This window comes from Bicyclus anynana, chromosome 6 (assembly GCF_947172395.1).
Source record: "Bicyclus anynana chromosome 6, ilBicAnyn1.1, whole genome shotgun sequence".
NCBI lineage: Eukaryota > Metazoa > Arthropoda > Insecta > Lepidoptera > Nymphalidae > Bicyclus > Bicyclus anynana.
Genome location: NC_069088.1, coordinates 16,578,092 through 16,602,193, shown reverse-complemented (window position 1 = coordinate 16,602,193; position 24,102 = coordinate 16,578,092). Strand labels below are relative to the sequence as shown.

The 24,102-nt window shown below is 34.2% G+C and overlaps 1 protein-coding gene across 14 annotated transcripts in view; it reads right to left on the bottom strand.

Moving 5' to 3' along the window:
- The window catches only part of LOC112047618 (mucin-17), a 107,354-nt gene extending 84,101 nt beyond the window's left edge, over positions 1 to 23,253 (bottom strand). For 8 of the 14 annotated variants that reach the window (XM_052882068.1, XM_052882073.1, XM_052882075.1 and 5 more), the window contains exons 1-2: positions 23,096 to 23,243; positions 22,752 to 22,852 (exon numbers count right to left, since the gene is read on the bottom strand). The gene's annotated coding sequence lies outside the window, so the exon portion shown is untranslated. Of the gene's footprint in view, positions 1 to 22,751; positions 23,076 to 23,095 lie in introns of those variants that run through there. The other 6 variants (XM_052882078.1, XM_052882080.1, XM_052882081.1 and 3 more) reach the window with 3 other exon arrangements.
- Positions 23,254 to 24,102: the final 849 nt, after the last annotated feature.

Below are 24,102 nucleotides of genomic sequence, written 5' to 3'. Positions count from 1 at the left end.
TTAAAAACTTGCTTTTACTTTAAATATTGGATAGAAGCAGGCGTTACTTTGCGGAAGTTCATCATGATGATATAATGATTTATTTATTTTGCTATCATCCGCGAAAAGTCGACGAACCCATGCGACAACGTCACCCAGGTCCGACAAAATACTCTCTACGTACGTTTCACCCCGACATCCTCAGGAGACGACGACGACCTCCGTGGCGCAGTGGTATGCGCGGTGGATTTACAAAACGGAGGTCCTGGGTTCGATCCCCGGCTGGGCAGATTGAGATTTTCTTAATTGGTCCAGGTCTGGCTGGTGGGAGGCTACGGCCGTGGCTAGTTACCACCCTACCGGCAAAGACGTATCGTCAAGCGATTTAGCGTCCCGGTACAATGTCGTGTAGAAACCGAAAGGGGTGTGGATTTCCATCCTCCTCCTAACAAGTTAGCCCGCTACCATCTTAGACGACTGCATCATCACATACCATCAGGTGAGATTGTAGTCAAGGGCTAACTTGTAAAGAATAAAAAAAAAATAAAAAAAAAATATGTTGACTCTACAACGTTTTAAAAATGCACGTGACCTGGGTGACGCTGTCGCTTGGGTTCGTGAGCTTTTCGCGGATAATAGCAAAATGAATAAATCATTATATAATTTACTTCAAATAGGCTAGGTTTACAAGCACTTTTGAAAGTTAGACTATTTGTAAATACTGTTAGATTATAATCTATCTCGCGAGATTGTAAACTGTAGAAACATTGTTAACCTTAACATACTGCTGCTTCTATTTTTTTATACGTTCACAAATCAAAAATAAAAAAAAATGTCTAACTAATTATAATTGTTTAATTAACGGCTACCAGTTAATAATGCGTAAACAGTTAGAGCCTCTATTTTACATTCGACTCGTATTAATAAATCAGCCGGTAACTCGTCCCATTGGTTAACTTTCACTATCAAAATATACGAAACGAACTTTCGTTTCGTCTCCGGTAAAGTGATAAAATTACGTTACATCTGTCATTCATAGTTGAATAATAGTTGTATTATGACATGTGGATCGGTGCGATTGAGGAAACAATTTTAACACTAACAACAATTTTACAATAACAACAATTTTACAATAACAACAATTTACACTTACACTGTAAAAGAAGAAAATTAGTGTGATTGTCTCATTTCTTGTGTTTCTCTATTAGAAACTTAACTTATTTATAAATACCATCAGTACGCTACGTCTACCACTCGTGAGGTCCTAGAATCTCAAATCACTCAAGTTCTTGATATAGCTCGCGAAATCCCAGATTCGAGTCCTGATTCAAAATATGAAATACAATTTAATTCTTCGAAGATATTTTCAGAAGCAGACTGGAATGGAGAAATTGGTGGTGCTTCATTGCCCCTGTGCCTCGTTTTTTATAATTTTTTCTAAAAGCTAAATCGCGATATTTACATAAAACTATTACAGAGATAAGCGTACAGAAATAGCTTATCTTTTTTACTGAATCATAAAATTAGTCAAATAGCTCAATACACTTTTTAAAAATAATCATATGTAATTTGGTATGCATTTTACCCGGTAAAATTACGACGAATAGCTAAAATCTTACAACAAATTACTTGCAAGTGACAGTTATAAAAACATCCAAACTGTCATTTAATTAACTAGTCGTAAATCAGATTTAATGTATGTACTAATGAATAAAACATTAATTACATGACTGTCTCCTAATCACGGCAGTATGCACAAAAACGCAGATAAAAGTCAGGCACGCGACGTGCACGCGTGAATGCATGCATCACTTGCATCACTTTCGCGCGGCCGCTGACCGGCGCATGGCGCATGCAGCCCCGATGCCATGTAGAGCGGTGACGCACTTGATGTAATGCGCTTCATTGTTTTTGACGCAACGCATCGTCCTTATTCCTTCGATAATGTTGCGTCAAGTGAAATAGAATTACATTAATCGGGTAATAAATTTCACCTCAATTTCAACAGTTTATTTTTGGATAATTGTATTTATTTAATATATTTATACAAGCGTAACTAGTTTAATGGATGTATATATCCGCATTTCCTTTGGGGATTTTTTTGGAGGTCAACGAGTGTTTATTCCGTCATTCGCGTTCGCAGCTCTAAATAAATAAATAACTTCGTTGTAAACAACTGATTACAATTATCATGACGACATAAAGTCCAAGTTAAGAAAATATAAAGTGAAAGTCAAAATTCATTCAGTCATTTCAATTAGGCTTAGTTACCTACAAACACTTTCGAAACGTCAGGTAATAATATTATTAGGTTATGGTGATAATCATTGGGCGAAAACTTAAAATTCAAGTGCACCAGGGTTTATACTATGTATGTCTATCTACCCGCAGCGTATCATGTACGAATGTTGCGAATAAGTGGACATTGTTTCAAAAATTGTTTTACCAATAGAAATCACGTTATTTTTAAGTACCCTATTATACTTTATCCTTAGGCGGGTGAAACCGCGGTCTATTTGATGGAAGTATACTTTTTTAACTTCGACGTTGTGTTGTAATGACACGTCTTGTAATTAGTTGTTTACCGCCGTAACAAAACACTTCGTTATTGTTTCTTTAATTATATACAATCGGAACGATGATATTAATCATGTAATAACAATTTTCACTTGATGCAATTTGTCGTAATAATTTGTATTATTTTCAGTGCAAGCCGCACTGAATTGATTGTAATTGCCGCATTGATTTTTTGGTAAAATTCGTTTAATTTTCTTATAGGCTTGTCTGATTAATTGAGTAAAATTTTTATTAATAATTCAATTAATTATAAAAATTATTACTTAGATACTATTTGCGCTTAATTATTTTTAATATTCATAGTGCTTTGATGTTTTCTGTTACAGCTGGCATGCAGTTTGACGCTGAAAGAGTTATAATTGCGAATTAATAGGGAAAAACTATCGCCTAAAATATTGTTTAATGTTTATTATAAACAAAATATATTTTAAAAGCCCGTCTGAGTCACATTAAATACGTCATCGAGAACCTGGTAAACTAGAGAAAGTGTGTTTCACAATCTCTCGACGCCATCAAATGTTATAGTTTATTAGCTTTTAACTTTGTCGCCTCCTTGTGGAATGGAACTACGGCAAAGTTTTACTTTGGTTGCAGGATAACCATCTTACTCGTAACTTACTGTTAAAATGAGAGGTGTTATAAGTGTGATATGTCTGTCGGTGTATCTGTTTGTCTATCTGCAGCGTCGTTATTTCTGGAAAAGCAGATTCTATTGCGGTTTATTCATAACATTCGATAAGACTATCTGAAGATATCGGCATTTTTCTATTATTATTGAAAGAATTTCTGGCATAAAAGTCGTGATATTAGCTAAATTAATGACATTCGGAGATTTTCAGAAGAAGACGCCCGAAGAGTCCAAGATTGAAACAATACCGTATAACAACAAACATCTAATACCTCTCAAGCGGCGAGACATTGAATTTTTTTACCCACGCCCATACAATACTTTATTTGTTACATAAGTTGCCTAATATTAATGTGGGTAAACTGTGGACGAAAGTAAAGAAAGCTGAACAATGCGTTACGAAATTAATGTCTCGTACTGAATGTAGTTATTAAGAGTAAATGCTAATAAAGTTACGAAATGTGAGATAACAATCGAACAATATTCATTTTAGGTGAAACCAAACATTGAAATTTTTTTTACCTATTTATTTATCACTAAAGCTGTGACGGAAATCCTAGTTTTTCGAAATTTTTTTTTAGTTTATTTAGTTTTTTTAATTTATTTGTCACTAAAGCTGTGACGGAAGCTTTACGAAAATTATTTGGTGGTGGAATTCGCACGATTTACAAATATTTATATTGATGACTAATGGACGCCCGTGACTTCGTTCACGTGAAATTCTGTTTTTCACAAATCTCGCGAAAACCATGTATTTTTTCTTGATAAAATGTAGATAAATAGTAATACTATGTAGTTCTATACGCTACTTTATCTTCCAGTAAAAGTTCCATTCAAATTTATTTTTATACTCGTATGTATGATGTATTGATACACGTTGATATTGGAAAAGAAACTTTAAATTTACCTGGGAGAGATTGCTTCTTGATAAGGTAGCCTATTGTAACTACTTAATTTTATAATTTTTCATTTTCATTAAATTCATTTCAACGAAGTTTTTTCGTGACTGATTGAATTAAGTATTTAATGTTAAATTGTATTGTCGATATCAAACATGTTGCTTTATAAGATGAGGCCGTGTTTTAGGACATAATCATAATCATTCAGAGTACTGCTTGGTGGCAGAAATAAGTGTGTGTAGTACTTCCTGAGATGAGCTCTGTCACAAAAAGCTCTACTACTAGAATACCAACTCCCCAATCTTGGAGCGTTCAAAAAACATATCTACCAGTTAATTGTCCGTGAACATTACACAAGCGATTCAGAAGCGGGATCGTGACACACAGACACGCGATGCGAAGATCGTTCGCGGGACAATCCTCCTTCTGTCATTGTAACTACTTAATTACGAGTTACGGCAATTGTTTTTGCATTAATGATTGCAATTTGCGTACTCTGTTGTTATATTGTTGAATATGATTTAGGTATATGTATTTATTACACGTATATTTGTATATATCGCTTTTTCTTATTTTTATTTAACATATTCATCACGCATAATTTGCTTAATAACATTGCCAAAATTCAAAATATGTGTCGAAATAACTGTATAAATATTTACAAACATGGCCAATTATGCTTTATTAGAAATATCTCCAAATGTTTGTAGGTACATTACACACGATTTCAGATCACTCTTAATCTGTTTTAAACCATAAACATTGCATTCACAATATAAAATCTTCGATTCTTAAGAAATGCATGTAAAGTTCTGCGATTTCAAGATAAGTATAATCTTCTCACTCCAAACTCATATATTTTTTTATTCTATACAAATTTGAGAAAAATAGTAAGTAATGATTCAATCTAAAATGGAAGCGGGGTAACTTGTAAGAAGTAGGATGAAAATCCGCACCCCTTTTGATTTCCACACGACATTGTACCGGAACGCTAAATCGCTTCGCGGAACGTCCTTGCCGGGTGGTAACTAACCACGGCCGAAGTACCCCACCAGCCAGACCTGGACCAAATAAGCCAGGATCCAACCGTCCGTCGGACCTCCGTCTTGTATATTCATCGCGCATAGCACTGCGTCACGGAGGCCGTCAAAAACATACACCCTCTCCATAGGACGTACTGTTGTGGGTATAAAAATGATACACCGTATACCCTATGATTGTAGATAAATGCCACCACACACCTTGGCCGGGTTCCGTACATGCGAGCGTCGAAGACGTTGACACCGAAATTAATGATTCGCGTTTATTGTCGACACACGCCGCCTTGGACCTAATCGCTGATCTGCGACGAACGACAGTCATCTCGTCTCAATGATTGACACTGCGGATCGTGTTGTTAACTGTGGGAATCTTTTGTTTGAATTTGGGAAACATAAATACAATGTATGGAATGTATTGTTGTATGTTTTGATGTAATGACTAACATTCCATTCTGTTAGAATATGAAATATGGTGTCTTCAAACTGATCCATGTACCAGAGCGTCAGCGTGTAGGCAGGGTTGGGCAGTATTGGAAATACTTTCAATTAAGATACGTAATTGAAATACGTACGTATTTTGTATTAGTATTTCAATTACTTCATAAAAATGTAATTTGTAATTGGTATTTCTATTACAGCAAAGCTTGTATTTCATCCAGTTTTGCTTGCCCTGCGATAAATATCGATATTGTACCTGTCGTATTAGTAGGACTAAAATAAATCTAAAATAGTGAGGAAAGAACTACATAAGATTCAAATTAGTTTGTTCATAGTACACAGAATAGATAATTGCAACAAATTTGCCAAATCTCAGTCAGGAGAGGAGCGCCGAACCGAAGTAAATTTTAGAATCGAGCGAGATCCAATTATGACGCCTCTCCTGTTTGCTCCTAATAATACCAATTCTGAGTGCAGGTCTCGACCATACTCTGGTCTCTGGAGTGATAACGTTCTTTACCATTCAGGCGCCCTCTAGGATTTGGCACCTGGAGCGACTGCTCCGTTCCCATGAGAGTGTTGAGCCGATCATCATTTGAATTGAATTTTGACCGCACTTCAGTTTTCTTATATAAATTGATTGATGTATTAAAACTATCATTACATGAAGTACAACAGTAACAACATCCGCGCGGATGTGATAGGAAGGATCTACAATAGCGCAGAAATTTAATAACAGATTCAACAATTACTGCCAAGGCGGCGGACGTTCGTAATAACCGCATTACATTAGCTTCAGCATGCATAGTCAATATTTTAACAATCTTTCACATCCACGTATTATTTACAAATGTTCCTTTCAATATACATTTAAGGTAACGAAGACTAGAGGATGCCAGCGATTTTGTTCGCGTAGAATTTCCGATTTTCTGTACCTTATTTTTTACTTCTATTCTTTAAAACATCCGTCATCGTGGGATACGAGAGTGAAAAAAGCACATTTAGCACTAGGGAAAATTGTATTTTTTAATCTATTTCCAAAGAGCCCACAAAATCATGAATATTGATTGTTCTATGTATAGATAAAATTATCCAGAATTGCACAAAATGTATATTTTATTCGAACTACAAAGTTCACCCAAACCAATGTAAGCGAACCCTGACAATTTTTTTTTAGGGAAAAATGTATTTTTTAATCTATTACTAAAGAGCCCACAAATCATGAATATTGACTGTTCTATGTTTAGATAAAATTATCCAGAATTGCACAAAGTTTATATTTTATTCGAACTTCAAAGCTCACCCGAACCAATGTAAGCGTTACAACCCTGTTATTTTTTTTTATATGCAATAGTTGACGGAACACGCAGGTAAGCTAGATATTAAATATTTTATTTTGAGTTAACTAAAACATTTACAGAGACATTATTAATTATTTAGTATGGCGCACATGAAAAAAAATAAAGCATAATGGTTTTTTGTTCTGTATCTAATCATAAACTAATAAATTACATAATAATCTTAAGTTCTTATTTATTTCTGTTCAAACACCTTGATTATAAACTGTTTCAGTAGTAGTTTGAAAATTGCCTTATAATTAAAATCTTCTTTATCCGTTAAGTGAACATCAATGACTGACATTGATCATGAATTCGGCAATTATGCAAATCCTCTACAACAATAACTTAATGATAGAACATATCGGTAATCATAGCATTTCTTATCTATGTTATGCGCACTTGAGTCTAGTAATGGGTTACTTCTCTTGGGTTTGTTATAACAAGGTGCAGTTAGTGAGGCATTAAGGTTAGCGCGGTATCTACCCTTGAGCTAAATGACTTTGTATCTTAAACGTTGGTTAAAATTGCTTTAGTATTTATCTTATAAAATCAAAACGGTTTGTAATAATTAATATTGCTTGAAATTATTTCATATCATTAAATCATTAACCTACTTTGACGGTTGATTCTAGCGGAAGTTCAAGTTTTGATTCCTATTTCGGGTTGATTTGTGAATTTGCAAATTCAATCAGGTGTTGAGTTGTAGAATTATTATTTTAATAAATATTTTAGTGTTATTCTGCCTGTGACTGTGTCAGTGTCTTCCACTTAATAGATTCAAAAATGCACTCTTTGCTCTAAGGACTCATTACGAATGTCTAATGGAAAAGGTCGAAGAGGACATAAACATATAGTAAAGGACAAGTTTTCAACTTGCCTCAAATACCAACCCAAATATGTCCACCAGCTCTTGGACGTGAAAAGACGTGAGCGACGGCGAATAGTGAGCCCGTCGTCACCTAACCGTAACCAGGCCGACACCTGGAACTGCAGCCATGTGGCACGTCGATTCTATTTCTACAAACGCTTACGCTTCAAAAACTGGAAATGACTGATCTGATCAACAACTTGATCACTTGACCTGTCGATAGCAAATGTTATTCCCATACATGTTTTAATTTTCGAAGCGTTAGCGTTTGTAGAAAGAGAATCAACGTGTCTCATGGGTACATCGTCATCAACCCATATTCGGCTCACTGCTGAGCTCGAGTCTCCTCTCAGAATGAGAGGGGTTAGGCCAATAGTCCACCACGCTGGCCCAATGCGGATTGGCAGACTTCACACACGCAGAGAATGAAGATAATTCTCTGGTATGGTTTCCTCACGATGTTTTCCTTCACCGATTGAGACACGTGATATTTAATTTCTTAAAATGCACACAACTGAAAAGTTGGAGGTGCATGCCCCGAACCGGATTTGAACCCACACCCTCCGGAATCGGAGGCAGAGGTCATATCCACTGGGCTATCTCATGGGTACATGCTCTTTCCGAATCGATGTGACGTTGACAGAGTTGTCAAAGGCTAGAACACCTACACTCCAATACATTTATGATATTAAACTATGTATGAGTATAAAAACCACATTATAATGAAGGTTATATGATAAATTACACATAATGTTTACTTAAAAGCGCTAGTAACCAGTGGTACCTAATTATAGCTGTGTTGTGGAGAATTATCAACATTCACCACCGGCAGGCGGACTTAAAATAGCAATATAGCTTTTTATGATTAATACCTAATCACGTAATCACTGTCGCACTTGATAGAAAGTGTTGATGTCGATCTAATATGGAACATGTTTGCCTTGAAGATGCCTATTCGATCTTGCCTTGATGTTATAAATCTTCGAGACAGGAAACTTGTAACGTTCTTATGAAATTAGAAAACAAACGGATAGATGTTACACTTTTCGTTTCGTAACTTTGTGTAAATTTATAAACACTATCATTATATTAAATAGTTACTCTTAGGTAAACAGTTGAAACTTCAATAGTTTTACAGTTTATGGATCTAACACCAAGGGCGGGAGATTTGATCCCCCACCCAAGTGCCCACTTCTGGCATGGATTTTTTTGTTTAGATCGAGGGGCAAGGGAAATATTAATAATCCCTGGTTTTAGTGTTCATCCAAAACTAAAAAAAATAAACGCATAAGAGTCCACCTCTAAAATAAACTTCATGAAGAGAGTGTCCAGGTCAAACTTCAAGCCTGGAGAGAATTTTTTTTCCATAATATGAAACATTATTAAAAATGTAACATGTAAGAAACTTCGGGACAGCTTACGAGGCTTACTTTACGGCAAAGAGGCGTCAATCTTAATAGACAAGCTATCTTTTTGTGAGTTATACATATTTTATATATTGTAAAAGTTTATAAGTGCCACTAATCAAGTTTATGCCTTTTTTGAAAAAAAGTCGTAGATCTGAGACTGCTGCCTAAACCAAAGTTTTCAAGTTACACTATATATTTATACAAATCGAAGTAGGCTTGGGCATTCCTAGTTTACATTACATTTACATAGTATCTACACATTGAATAGGATCTGAGTTTGATTGTTGAACAATAAATGGAGTGTTAATTCCACTCTGAGGTCAATACGGGCGATTATCGCGCGGCAATTGTATCTCTTCCTGTTGCATTGTGTTAGAATATATTCCATTAGCCAACAAAGAATTATAGCCCGCAAGATAACATTGTTGATACGTGTATAGACATGAGGTTTGCATAAATAAAAGAAGACCCTAACGAAACCCACCTTGGTTTTAGAAACTACATAGTAGATAACTATCTTTGATACAATGTTAAAATACAAAATATTATTTTTGCATTACTTACGAAAAAAAATCCTGGTCAGCCTCTAAAGATAAAGTTCCGCATAACCTTAAACAACCCTTCTCCTATAAGCAAAAATTTTGAAAAATACTCATTTAGTGGCAAAATTTGGCTGCATCATACGAAAACCATATAAACAGGCCTGTCGCGTAGTAAGAATAACGGAAATGACTTTTACCGCTGCTACGAATACAGTTTTATTCGACTCTTTTGCATAAGGAACACTTTTTTTCTTATTATAACCTTCACTTTCGCTCTGAACATGTTTACCGACCGCTGGCCGTGGCTTGGGGACTTAATATTGCATTTTAATACATAATGTGCTTAATAATTTAAATAATATAAAGTATTATTTAGTTTTAAACTTAATACCGAGCTGTATTGTATAAATGTAATGTTTACCGTGCTGTAAAACTACTAATCGGGTTTGAAAAAATATTTTTGATTTCACAAATCAACTATTGAGGAAAGGGTTAACATCATTAAAGAAACAAACAAATGGTTCACCCGATGATAACTAGAAAACCATCACCTGTAATAGAGCAATACTTCTCAGAGTATGCTTGAAACACGTGTAGGTAGTTCAGGCAGACGAAACACAAGTACTGGCTGGGTTGCGGTAGTTAACGACATGTTCCCGTGGCTCAGTTATCAAGCGGCGAGTCTGAACAAAGTAAGATTTTAGTCAGTTGAAGTCCGACATAACCTTCTTGCCTCTCCATGGCGAAAAGGTATCCATGAGGATTTCCCCACGTTAAAAAAAAGACGATACACTAGTAAGTTTATTTTAAGGCAAAAATAGTAAGCTTATATTTACTTTCGCGATGGGCGTTGTGCTATTTTTCGCACGTTGATAACTATCGCTATTGTTGCTAAAGCTCTCAGTAGTTAGAGTTTCACGCTTAACTTCATTTAGCATAATATAGTTTAACAAATTCAATAATAAACAATTTCCATCATGACTTTTTTTTATAATTTTTCATTTTGCTTTTTTATATCCTCAGGTCTGCAGGTATTTTAACGTATAGCATTGGTTTAATGAAAATACGCAATAAAGTAGGAGTGCCGACTTTTAAGACGAGGAAATTAACTGTAAGGTATAACCTTATACGGGATTAATTGTGGTTATCGGGCAATAATACGAATATTTGTTTGCTTTGTATTTGAATCGATCGCATTGTACCTACCACAAAATAATAAATAGACACTGCAAATCATTATTGCAAGCTTCATTGTAGCCGTGATTTGATCAAGGATATGGTTACCAGTAAAATTACATACATATGAAGCTTAAAACATATTCCTAAATTACTGGCGGAGGACATATCATTACAGAGTGTTATTGTATCCTCTGTGAAGTGTTGTTCTATTTTTTTAACTTGTGTCATCTATTTGTTTCGTCAACATTACTATTTAAAAAAAAAAACTTCCTAAAGTACGCGATCTATTATCTGGAGGATTTTTTATAGCCCAAGCTTTTCCTTATTGACTACAGAACCCTAAGACTATTGTTAGTTATTTGAAAGCGTTTAGCGTCCACGTGCTAAGGTCAAGCGGACGGAATAAGCAACGACATGGTAATTGTTATACAATCAATTCGGTGTTATGTACTCTGTGTTATGTTAACAGATGCGTGTGAACTTTTATTACAAGGTCCATCTTGTCTTGATTTGTAAGACAAGAAATGTTCCTTCTATAAAAGTAGAAATAACTTCCGAATCAGTTGTTTACTTGACTTACGAGTAAGTATTCTATGAAATCTCTAAATAAGTTTTCTTTTTAATTGGTCATTGTTTTTTATTAATTTGGTCACGATAAAGCTGACGTACCTACTCACTGCTTTACATGTCTCTCAACACTTTACCATTTACAAAATAAACTAAAATTTAAATTAAATTTAAGGCATTAATTTTTTGAACAGAGTGCTCTATTTTTTTTTACATCCAGACTTTCATACACATTTCAGATCGTACTTATCAGTACGAGTACCTACGTAAACAAAATTTAAGTAATGTAGACTAACGTTTTTAAACTTACTTGAAAATTTAGATATTCTCTGTATATAAAAAAAAAACTTTTTTTATATAAATAAAATTTTTAAACACATAATACTACGCAGATAAATTTATCCAAAGCATTACGAAAGAAGACACTGCACTGTCCAGCCAAAAGGCCATATTTTTTATCACAACTGTTAAAGAATTCAAAGTGTTTATACTTTCACTGTTCAGGCTTCTTACGGTCAACAAAATAAGAGCTATTCTTTAGTCAGTATCCGACAATTACATAATTTTCTTTTCACGTTGAATACTTTTATTGTGACAGCTACTTTTTTAGTTTTACTAGTTTAAGAGGATTACAATGTAATGTAATCTTTGAGATAAAATATTACAATGGAATTAAGTTATCTTTATGTATATCATATTAGGTCTACTGTCGCCTAATATATATTTACCTGTCGCATTTGTATAGGTACTCGTATTGTTTTGTGTTTAGATTTGAAACATTTGGGTTAGAAAAAAAGTTTTACAAAATGTGATTATTAGTTGAGACCTAGGGTATGTCCTATGAATATTAATGATTCTTTAAGCCTCTACGAGGTGATTTTGCCTTTTTTTATGGAGATTTATTTATAAGAACCTGTTTTGATCTTTTGGTCATTTCCCAAGAAAATATATTTGTATATCTACTTGTCCTCTTCGCGTTCCTAAACCAATCCTCTGATGCATAATAATCACACAACTACTAACTAATCTGGGTAACTAAACTAAAGATGTTCTGGGTTCGATCACCCGTTGGACTATTTTAGTATTAGTTTAGTAGTAGGTAATTTAAAAATACTAAGTTAGTAATAAATACTAGACATGACGTCATTCGACGAATACTACGCAAGTGCGTAGGGGCTGTTACTGGTAAAATATCGCAGCAAGGTCCGAGGAATTCGTAGATTACTTTCTCTGCTCTGAGTCTGACCGCTTCGCTCCGACGTATCAATGACACTTTCGCTCGTAATTCCGACGTAATCGACGCAACAGCGCGAATATATGATGTTATATTTCTGCTAATGTATCTTATGATCTTATTTTATGAGTAACTTAGATGACATTATAGAATCCATAATCCATTATAGATTCCATTCCTGAATGTTGTCTAACGTACATTACACATTACTATACTCAATTTTACATTTCAATTTAGATGGTAGTCATAAGAATACTGATGAAAATCTCATTCAATAAAAAGTAATTAGCATTTCGTAGTTAGATCTTCTTAATCTATGTGACCTGATTAATCGTGTTAGTGTGTTCGTTTATCTTGCTTACACACCTAAGCCACTAAACGGTTTTCTAACAGCTACATTTTATGCCAGTAATATAGGCTATATTTAATCTCCATATTCCAACGGGAACTACGCGATTGAAACTACGAATGGCTGCTAGTAAAACGAACATATATCGACCATATGAGATATTAGCCGGACCTTTTTGGTATATTACGAATAATTTTAAATAGCAACATATTTCGAGAAGAGGTAAGTTTTTTTTAGTGATCTGCAGCATTCGGATACAAGTTCAATAAGTGACAATCGATAGATCAACGACGTAATTAACAGCTGGAAAATCAAGATGTATTTACAATATAGTGTAATAACATCCGGTCTTATAATTCCACAGTAAGCGATTATGATTACAGTTTATAGCACGCTTTCCCAGTGTTATAATTCGATAGCACTATCTAATATCTAGACCGGCGCGATTTCAGCTATCCAGATCAGAACAGGTTATAATGGTCCACTTTCTAAACGATATTGTCAACGCAATGTATATACTTGACCTACATCACCATCTTAATTCATATCTTTCCCATATTTTAGAGGTTTGATTAAGAAAAATAGTCCCTATGTAACCAACGTGTAAAATTGCTAGGAAACCTAGAATTGTAATCATCTATACTAATATTATAAAGCTGAAGAGTTTGTTTGTTTGCTTGAACGTGCTAATCTCAGGAACTACTGGTCCGATTCGAACAATACTTTCAGTGTTAGATAGTCCATTTATCATGATAGGCTATATGCTATATATTATCCCCGTATTCCTAGGGGAATATGAACCACGCGGGTGAAACCGCGCGGCGTCAGTTAGTAATATATAAATGCAAAATTTAGCAGAGGGGTAGTTCATAGTTAATAGACATCCGCTAGGAACAGATTTTGCGAGAGAGCCGGAATAAGGAGGTCTAAGAACGGACGATATCGCGGGGATCCGCTAGTTTAGTATATTGTTACTCGTACAATTATGACAAGTCTCATTGATTAAGTAGCATATGAGGGTTTAGATCAAGAGATCCTCGGTTTTAGTTAGGCTATAAATATTGAGTTATCTTCCTTCCAAAAAACTCTCAGTAGCAGTACACAGTTGAGAAGTAAAGTGTATATATATGTAGTTAAAGCCCCATTTCTGCAACAATGCAATTATTTTACCCACCATCCCACTTTTGAACATCGTGTGGTTGTAATCACGAAATGGCCTCCTTTCAAAAAGGGAGCATTGTGGCATATTAAAATAACCTGACGATCAAGTAGGACACATCCTGTCGAATTTCCGAAGGGTTGATTTCGTACTTCCCGTAAGACAAAAACCAGAAACATGTATTAACGGTCCACTTTCTAAATGGTACTTGACCCACATCGGTATCTAAATTAAAACCCCCTCCATATTTACAATGCGATATTTGTTTAGTTTAGACAACTATACAAAACACTCACAAATAAAGGTTAAGGCCACTTGTGAAAAGCGTAAGACAAGAAAAGACAGTTTTTTGATAATATAGTAAAAAACTCGACTCAATAGAACTTGGCTGCAAATCACACTAACGCACATTAGATACTTATTTTTATATTATTTACTAACTAGCAGACGCTCGCGGTTTTACACTTGTAGTTCTTATTTCCGCGGGTAAGATGGGGTATATCGGAGATAATGTAGAATAATGTATATTTCCCGCTAACACCTCAGTCACATGAATACATAATGAATATTTTATTACCCAATAACGGAAAAATAAAGCTTTGTCATTATAATTTGATTACATAACAAAACAAATCACTCTATCATAACCTCGATACTAAATAACTGACGAAAAATAAAAGAGAATAAATAAGATCTTATATATTCCATAAATGGATTCTGTAATGTGATTTTTTTTTATCCAGAGAAAACAAAAATTAATTTTGAAAACCTTAAGTAATATGCAAATTATACTATACGTATTAATATAAATTTAAATTTCCTAAAATCCTACATAGTAATTTATAATCTAGACATTGTAAGGTAGCGCTGTGGAAAAGACTTCAACGCGCTCTATAAACTCTATGCATTAAGTCTTGCGTTATCGCGTGTGTAGGTCAAATAAAAACAAGCGATTAAATAAAAGAATTCAGAACCGTTAGTAGGGTAAATACTGCTGCAATTTCGGACCTGGCAATATATAACTCATAGTGTTAAAAACGATTTTCATATCAAGTTGAAGTAACTAGACCTGCTAATAAAAGAAGTTCTGCTATCATTTGCACAATTAGTCAAATTTAGAATTTTAAATAATATTTACTACAGAATTTCTTGCTAGTTCTTCTTTCTACAATCTACTTCCCGAATTGGTAATAGAGTTGTACAAACAGAAGACAGACACATTTGACTTATGAATGCTTGTATGCATAATTTGAATTATATTTTCAAGAGTTTTTCAAACATTCAGTTTATATACAGTTTTCACTTATTATATACGTGCACAAAATAAAAAGCGCTGTATATAAAGCAACATTATTTTTATAATGCATATTAAATATATTATGTTACAGAAAAATAAACACTATATACATAATTATAAGGCTGGGATTCCTTTACCGCCCCTACAAGGACACAGATACTTTCACTGGTTTCTCGAACAGTTTAGGACTTTCTTTAGTTTGGACGCCATTTTTGGACTGCATACACAACACAAGAGTTGAGTGACGTCGAAGGAAAATCTCTTGAAAGTTCATTATTCGACTTTTTAGTAGAAAATAATAAAATATAGATTTTTTTTAATTTTGGAATACCACGTCATCACACATTTCAGCTGAGATAAGGCAAGGTTATTTTTAGTGTTTCATACATAAAAAAAATATTTTTCATCATTAATCAACATTATTGACCCATTTTTACGGTTGAATGCTTAGTACACCTAAAGTCTACAGGGCTCCTCTTCTCTTCAATAAGGGAGGGTTTTAGGTGCTTGGACTTGGACCCAATAATGTAGTTTGTCAGAAAGTGGTAACTTTTGTTTCTTGTTGACTATCAGTCGTTAATGATAATCGAACCTTAGACCTTACGGTAACGGCTCCTAAACTGTTGATGTTTTTAAAAGGATTATATTTTTACTTAATAAATGTAATTAGACCATGTTACACAATTTTATTTTGTTATTTTTCTTGAACGAAAATCTGAATAGAATTTTTATACGAATTATTCAAATATCTATCGTAAATCTATTTCGTATTTTAATTTATAACGAATAGTTATAGTAAAATAGCGATTATTAGAATGAATTATATAACAGATCGTAATATTATGCAGTGAATAAAAATGTTCAGTGTGACGTGAATTCGCTTTCTATTGCATTCCGGCGTGTCAACGGCTGTATTTGGCTTGAACTTCAAACTTGAAAAAAGCAATTCTTTTTACTAGTATTAAAATAGTCATGAAATTTAAAATCATGATTTTTACGTACTTAATATTTAATAACCTTCAATGGAAGATCTGAGCTACTGCTGCACTTCAAGCAGTGGGTTGTTATTATAGAGTATTAGATAAATTCGAGCTAACTATAGACCTTATTAGAAGGATCAAAGTCACTCAGCGGGCGATGAAGCGAGCTATGCTTGGAATTTCTCTGCGTGATCGAATCAGAAATGAGGAGATCCGCAGACGAACCAAAGTATCTGACACAACTCAACGAGTCGCCTTGCTAAAGTCGCAATAGGACACAAAGTTCGAAGAGCTAATGGAATGAATGTCCCAAGTGCTGGGATAGCGACCCCACACTGGAAAGCACAATGTTGGTCGACTCCCCCCCCCCCCCCCCTAGATGGACCGAGGACATCAATCGGGTTGCCGGGAGCAGCTGGATGCTGGCGGCTCGAGACCGTGTTTTGCAGTCCATGCAAGAGGCCTATGTCCAGCAGTGGACGTCCATCGTCTGATGATAAATGTATTGATTATGTCTCTATATTTAATAAATGTTGTGTATTAAGATGAAAACTGATACATGACATTCTGTTTTAAGTAATTAACATACTAAATGTATACTTAATTTGTACATTTATTTATAAACTTTACATTATAAAATCTTAATTTTTGATCAGTTGAAAGTGCAGTTTTAACAAGTTGTTGTTGTTGTTCCTATAATTTTAATATATTACAACCAATATTAATACCTACATGAAAAAGGAAACGTAAAAACGAATTATTAATTGCTTTGCCTTAAATATAATGTCAAAGCCTATAATAGGTACCAATGAAGTCATTAAAAGAGATAACATTTATTTAATTAAACACTTATTGACAATGAAATCCTTAAAAGGCAGGAGTTTCAATAAATTAACGAAAATATATTGGTGTTTTCGGATGACATTTTAAGTTTTGGTTTGGTGGACTAAAACTATTTTTCTTGAAGAATCGACCTTGTAGTTTGTAAAAGGACAAGGACTAGGTTTAACTAGTTGTTTTGTTAAAAGCAGTTCTTAACGTAGCACAAAAAAATTGGTAAATCGGTGTACGAAGCCTTTCTATTTCTCTCTCTAATAATTACTATGTATGTATCGCGATAAAAAGTCAACTTATTATTATTGCTATTATATAAACACAAAAATATCCGGAGTAGGCTCCTGTGCATATATAATATTCAAGATACAAATATCGTTTCTACTAAGTTGGTATTGAAGTCCATTAGAACTTTAAAAGTTAAGTCTATTTTGTGTGCATACATAATGTATGGTCTTCGGTTCATACGCGAAGTAATAGGAAAATCGTGAGCACTCCAAACAGTCTTGTTTTGTTAGGTAATATTTTATTTGTTGTTGAAAAAATTACTTAAAAGAATGGTCTACTATGGAAAAAGGGTCGGAGAATTATGAGAAGCTGGTTCGATCCCCAGCAATTGTACTTATTACTCACACCACCTACCTAGTACAGACTTTTCGTTTGGTTGAAGGACAAAGGGTAGTATTTATGTACTGTTAATAATATTTTGATAGATATCTTCAAGGAAAATAAATATATTATATTCTAATTATTAACGACGCCATTCTGTATATTAAAATAAAAATCAATAAATAAAAAATATATTATAGAATACAATTGAATGCAATACATTATTCGATTCAATCATTGACTTATAAGTGTGCATTCACTTAGCTTACAAGCACTTATGAAACGTCAAGTTTGACTGATTATAAAGATCACTGTTTCAAGACGCAGGTAAATAGACTTTTTGGAGGTCTTTTGAAACAGTCTTATACCTGGTGTATATCCTTAGTATAATTTTATCAAAATGAATTGCGGAAATGTTTTGTGTTTTTAGTATATTGAAATAAATATGGTTATTAAAATAACCAATAAATCAACGTTATAATAATAATCAATCATGTGCAAAAAGTCAGTTCTTGAAAATAGCAGTGCATTGCTCTACTAGGACCGAACGATTATCACTGACAGGTATATTGTAGCCAATAGACCTGATATAGTGCTAGTCGATCGGTCAGCGCGTCGTGCAATAATTGTTGATATTACAGTTCCACATGACGATAATCTGGTTAAAGCCGAAAAGGAAAAAGTATCAAAATACTTGGACCTTGCTCACGAGATTACCGCCATGTGGAATGTTGAGTCAACTATTATTGTTCCGATAGTTGTTTCAGTCAATGGTCTTATAGCGAAAAGCTTCGACCAACACCTTAAGAAGCTTTCGCTTAACTGTTGGATCAAGAGTCGGATACAAAAGGCAGTGATTCTTGAGACGGCGCGTATTGTGAGGAGGTTCCTCACTCTGGAGCCCTGACCACCGGTTGCTTGGGCACTCAAATGTCCCACAGCGGGAGGGTGAATTTTTTTTATAAATTTTTAATAATGTTTTGTATTTTATACTTATATTGTTAAAAATTAAAAAAAAAGAAGTAATAAATAAATGAGAGAAAAAAAATCAATCATGTGCAAAAATAAATAATAGGTACAACTTGCGATAATGTTGTATTATTTTCAAGAGCAGAAATTTATTTACAAAAGCACATTATAACTGTGGCGCTACATACACATACTTATTTTATAAGCAATAACAAAACACTTTTATTGTCGTACCCACTCCTAATATAGTCTTTCCCAATTAGTTGGAGGGGAATGGGAATATTGGTCATATTTAAAAGATATGGCAAATATTCTTTTAAAAAAAAAGTCGACGTTTGTAGTATCGATACCAACGATACACGATCTGGAATCTAGTTGGTGCCAATATTCATAATAATTTAATCAATTAGGTATCAGGTACCTACATGTATAATTTTTCATACATTTTGATTTAAGTTTCAGCGAGTGAATATAAAGTTCTATAAATCTAGTGACTACGTCTGTAAAGCTCCTAATATTTCATTCTACATTATAGAACGTTAAAAACTTTAAATGAGCAAATAATAGACGCAATCAGACAAATGTAGAAACAAGGTTAAAATGTAACAGTAATAATTTGTTTCAATTCAAGTCCGTTTAACTTTAACTTACCGGCAAATTTTTATTCAAATTTGAATGAAGATTTCTTTCGCAAAAACAAATAACCGTTTTGTTATTTTAACTGTGAAAAATGCGATGGGTTCCTCCAGCTGCAGCAAAGCAAAACAACAACTTTTTTAGTTCATCAACTATTCAGCTATTGTCTTCAGGTCTTTAAGAATCCATTTACGTTATCATTATTTATAGAACTGTGTCTAAAATCAGACTTTTCATTCGTCTTAAAACAAATAATATTGAGTATTTCGTTCGTTATTCGTTATCAACCCATATTTGGCTCACTGCTGAGCTCTAGTATCCTCTCATAATGAGAGGGGTTAGGCCAATAGTCCACCAGGCTGGCCCAATGCGGATTGGCAAACTTCACACATGCAGAGAATAAAGAAAATTCACTGGTATGCAGGTTTCCTCACGATGTTTTCCATCACCGTTTGAGACACATGATATTTTTTTCTTAAAATGTTGAGTATGTTTACTTGTAAAACTATAGCTTATTTAAATGCCCATAACTCATGTAACTTAGTTAATAAAAATGGAATCATTGTCATATCCGGTAAAAGTCTGTTGTGCGTTTCTTGTTATATATAGTTAGTTCGTCAGCATTTTGAAACCTACCTACATAGAGTATTTCCTTTTTTGTCCTAGAAATAGATGTTAAGTGAATTGTTTTATTATTACTAAAAGAACATTGACTCTTTATTCAAACGATTGCCCCTGATGAGTTTCTACAGAACGCTAAATGCTTGGCGATACGTCTACGACCGAAATCTACCTTATGGCAAAATACTTCGGCACATACTACGTGCGCAATCTCAAAAAAAATAAAATTATAGGTAACAATTTGATCAGATTCTCTACCCGTCAAACATAAATATGGAGTAGTTAAATAAAACAAGTGGAAAGATTACCACAAGAGAGCGATGAAAATCACCGCTTTCATCATTTTAAAGCGATGTTCATGTGATATAATTCATAACATCACTTGCAACATCACAATTTTACACATTACACGTTTTATATTTTCTTGAGATAAGCTTTCATGTAATTTTATGAAAGTACAAAAAATATAACATTGGAATAAGGATTTCTAGAGACTAATTATAAATACTGAAATATAATTATTATTGTTATAATTTAATAAAAATATTATAATAAGTATTGTTAGAATTTTTCAACCAACATTTCTTTTTCTAGAACGCATGACTGTTTAAAAAAGAAACGTCTTCACAGTAAAAGCTAAAAAAAAACTTAGTAAAATTTTGAATTAAAATCAACACCGAAAAAATAGTTTCCATTATTGACACCAGTAGATATTTTTTCTGAAAACCCTATGTACTAAAATGTACACAGATTTAAGATAAATATTATAACTAAAATGATTAATAATAAATTATATTTCATTAAAAAATTATTATTAATATTTTTTTTTTTCTTAACGATATTTAACAATATTTTAGACATACGCTTTGACAAATTAAGTAACACTGTCTATAATAGTGTTCAAAAAAAATATTTTTATCGACATTAAAAAAATATATTTATTAGTAATTCCTATAAATTAAATAGAGATTAATTCACTCATCAGTTTAGGTCCATTAGTAACGAACTATCGAAACAGAAAATGCGGCGTAAAAATTGCTGTTGCAATTTAATGCGATATCAAGTTTGTTTAGTAACTTTTCCCCACTTTATCGCTCTAGTTTTTTGACCAGTTTTCAGTCATCTGGAACCGGATGTAGCAAACGTGGTCGCGGCTGTAGGCCCGAGTATAATAATGGCGTATAAACGAAAGTGTTTATACACTTTAAACGTCATTTAATTGCCTTCAAACTTATCAGTCTTAAATTATTAAAATAAATCTCTACATTTATAAAACTGGTAATATTTACGCACATATATATGTTAAGAAAAAGATATTTATTATGTTTTAATCCTGGGCAAGAAACTATTAAAGATTACCTAGTTTTATTTGAGTAAATTTTATAAACAATAAAGCAGAAATATTATGAATATCTTTATTAAAAGTAAATAAAAGAAAACATTTAAAATAGATGTTTTAAGAAAACAAAACGAAAATTAAGTAACTTTGATGATATTATTAACTCGTAATTCCTCTGTCTTTTGACTGAGTATCTGCCTCGTCGGACCTACGTGGCTTTAGATCCTGGGTTCGAGTCCTGATCGGTCTATGAAAACCTACTGCTTCAGTTTCAGTAAAAATTCTTAGCCCGGAGTTTTGAGAATGTTAATTTTTCAACCCCCGTGCCTCGAAGAGTACGTTATGCCGTCCATCCTGGTAATTATCATTAACATCTGATAGTGGTCGTTAAACTTAACACCCTAAGCCTATCAACCCGCATTGGGGGTGCGTGGTAGGTCTAAATTTCATATCCCGACTCCTATAAAGTGGGTGGTCTGACACTGCTAAAAATATACTGTTAATGTTAAATTGTTTTGTCAGTTGGTGACATCAAAGTAATTAGATGTAGGAGATCGAGCCTACATACGAGTACAAGCAAAGAATATCCAGATTATTTAAGTCATGAGTTGAACAGAGTATTTTTTTATATAGGAAAATATTTTTACCTGTTAGTTTATTAGCTAAGTATTTCAATAAACATGGCGCATTTAATAAAGCGAGGACGGCGAGTTAATTGCTCAGTCTGTCCACGCGGAACTTTTTTCAAAGTTAAAATGTTTTTCATAATATTGAAATCGATTGCTATTTTGTTATTGATTTCTTTTGTAGACTCGACTAAGTAATGCTTCTTAGAAATTGCGATTAACGTAGCTGAATCAAAAAACTAACAAGTTATTTTTGCTTACGAATGCTTACTTGCATAAATAATTGAATTTTTCTTGAGATAGAAACTTTCGAAAACTGCTAGATATAGATATTGAGATGTTCTCTTGGAAAATTGTATTTTCTTTCCTACAAATAATTGAAACATATACCCAGATCGTAGTAAGTTTTTGCCGCTAAACTTTATGGAAAAGGAGCGGAAATATCGACGCTTGTTATAATTTTATCTTGCAACAAAATTAAATCAGTTACTTAGTCGTGACTGTGGGCACACTCATGGTCGGCAATTTAGAAAGCGTAAGATACGATTTTAACTCTTATTGAGTAATAGCTAGAGGCTACTTAGTGCTTACAAATAAAATTATGCAAAACCACTCCACGCTCTGAAACTTACCTTTGTAATGTTCGAGTGTAATTCAGAAAAAACAACAAACATGCACTGGTTTTTTTTTTCAAGTGAAATTCACCATCGTTCCTTGCACTATGTAGAAACACCTGTGTCACTAACAGTTTACAAAAACACGTCACACGCACCCGCCGGGAAACGGCATTTTCCAAACTTGCGTTCGAAAACCGATTTTCAGTTCGACCGAATGTCAACGATCGCGACGCAACACTGTCGTACAAAGTGTCTCTGAAATTCGGCGTTTCACGCTCCGTTGCACAGCCATTGCATCGCGATAAATTATTTGATCGGTTTTCGAACGCAAGTTTGAAATGCGGCGGGAAGGTGCGTACGTCGAGCGTGCGTTGCTGCGGCCCCGTACGCGAGGAACGGTCGGTGCGCGAATAGCGACTGCGGTCACTTTTGCTCTCGCGACACTCTCCGTCCACCTGGCGTGTGTTGCCGTGATATTTACACCACCACTTTACCCTGAGCCGCACCACCGAAGCACTAACCCAATGTCCACACGCTGTAACTCGCCTGAAAGGGCTCACGTCGACCTGGCCGCCGGCTTTATAAGTATACAGGCGTAAAACGAGTTGCGTTCACGTTGACGCATATGCTTTCAGCTCAAGTTTAGCAATTGGACAGCGTTCGGTAGTAATGAGCAGGCTCTTTGTTTGTATGTCGAAGTAAATCATTGTGCGCGTGTAAAAATATTGCTTTTACCAATTTTCTAGAAAGATAAACCTGCGAAACATCAGTCAGGTCATACTACATGCCCCAGTTATGAAACGTTTGTAAGTAACGTTCTTAGACTGTTAGATAATATTCGTTTTAAATGTGGAGCACGTGCAGACATTATTATTAGGAGTTTTTACAGATTATGAAAGTAGCAGCCTGCCTAATCTTCGTTCACATTCGAAAATCTTCAAGGTACCACGTACGTGCCAACAGTTTATCATCTCTACGAAGTCTCTATCTAATACTACCTACGTTAGTGTCTATTTTGTGTGTAAAATGTATTTTTTGCAGAGATATAGTACCATGCAAAAAATAGATTTTACACATTTGCATTCAGCGCCGAATCCCTGCGACTCGCTTGATGTCGTCAGTCCATATGGCGGAGGGTCAACCAACCATCATGTACTGTAACGCTGTTGATTACAAATAAATAAATAAATAAACACTGCGTTTTCTAGTGCGGGGTTGTCATTCCAGCATCTTGGGACCCCAACGTCCATCGACTCTTCGGACTATGTGCCCCACCCATTGCCCTTCGCGACTCGTTGAGCTATTTTCTGCGGATCTCCTAATTTCTGATTCGAACACACAGAGAAACTCCGAGCATAGCCCGCCT